Consider the following 1,199-nt stretch of genomic DNA (forward strand, 5'->3'; position numbering starts at 1 on the left):
AACAAATTAAAATATACCAAGCAAGAAAAACTTGTGTTTTCCAGTCTAGCCATGGTCACCTTTTGTGTTGTGGAGAAAAGGTCTTTGTTACGAACAAGCCATTGGTTTTGAAAAGTTCTATCATGCGATCTCCAGCTCCATTTCCGTCACCAAGACCATGTTTCCCAACTACTGTCCCTTCCTCGTTGTTCCCGACTTTCGCGTGCCAATCGCCAACAACCATCAATACAGTTTGATTGCATGCCTGATCAATTTCTGACTGAAGTCCTTGGTAGGAGTCTTCAGTTTCTTCCTTACTCGATTTTGTGGTTGGTGCATAAATTTGAATAATAGTTGTATTGATTGGATTTCCTTGAAGGTGGATAGATACGATCCTATCACAGGCAGCATTGCACTTCATGACTGATTTTGTAATGTTCTTTTTGATAATGAATGCCACACTATTCCTCCTGATTGTGTTCTTCCCAGCATAGTGACTCATCCTCTGATTCAAAACGGTCAATACCAGTACTTTTCAGCTCACTAATATTTAGGATAGCGATCTTCACCTGTTCATTTAATTTTTGATGACTCCCAATTTTCCGAGATTCAGACTCCCCACATTCCAAGTTCTGACCATTAGCAGAGTTTTTCAACTGTTTCTCCTTACCTTGAGGAGTGCCCCGTCATCAAATGAGGACATGGAAGGCCCTGCTCCTTCAGGCTTTACCAGACTCGAGTCACCAAGGCGGTGCCCTTGGAGCTGTGGGGCCCATCCTTCAGCATTGTCTCGTCTGTTCTGCTTCCCTTCCTTAGGCCAGGATGAGGGGGTGAAGACCTGCCTTTAGGAGATGGGATGCCCTGGTGGTGTGATGGTTACTCCTTGGCTTCTAACTGCAAGGCCAGCTGTTCGAAACCACCAGTCACTCCGAGGGAGACAAATGGGGCTTTCTCTTCTGTTCACAGGTAGTCTTGGAAACTCATAGGGGCAGTTCTCCCCTGTCCTATCGGGTCACTCTGAATAACAACGACCGGCTGGAAACAACTGACTTTTTGACTTGTAGTGAACCAAACCACACCCTTTGTTCCTTGGAGACCGATTTAAGACTCCACCTTAGTAGAGGGCGTGAACCCAGACACACCCCTTTTTATCTCGTGGGGGCATCTTTGAGTCTTCCTTAGTAGAGGGTGTGGCTTAAGATACTGTCCGTTGAACTAAG

This window comes from Echinops telfairi, unplaced genomic scaffold (assembly GCF_000313985.2).
Source record: "Echinops telfairi isolate 266 unplaced genomic scaffold, ASM31398v2 ScPeMD7_7457;HRSCAF=8495, whole genome shotgun sequence".
Taxonomy (NCBI): Eukaryota; Metazoa; Chordata; class Mammalia; order Afrosoricida; family Tenrecidae; genus Echinops; species Echinops telfairi.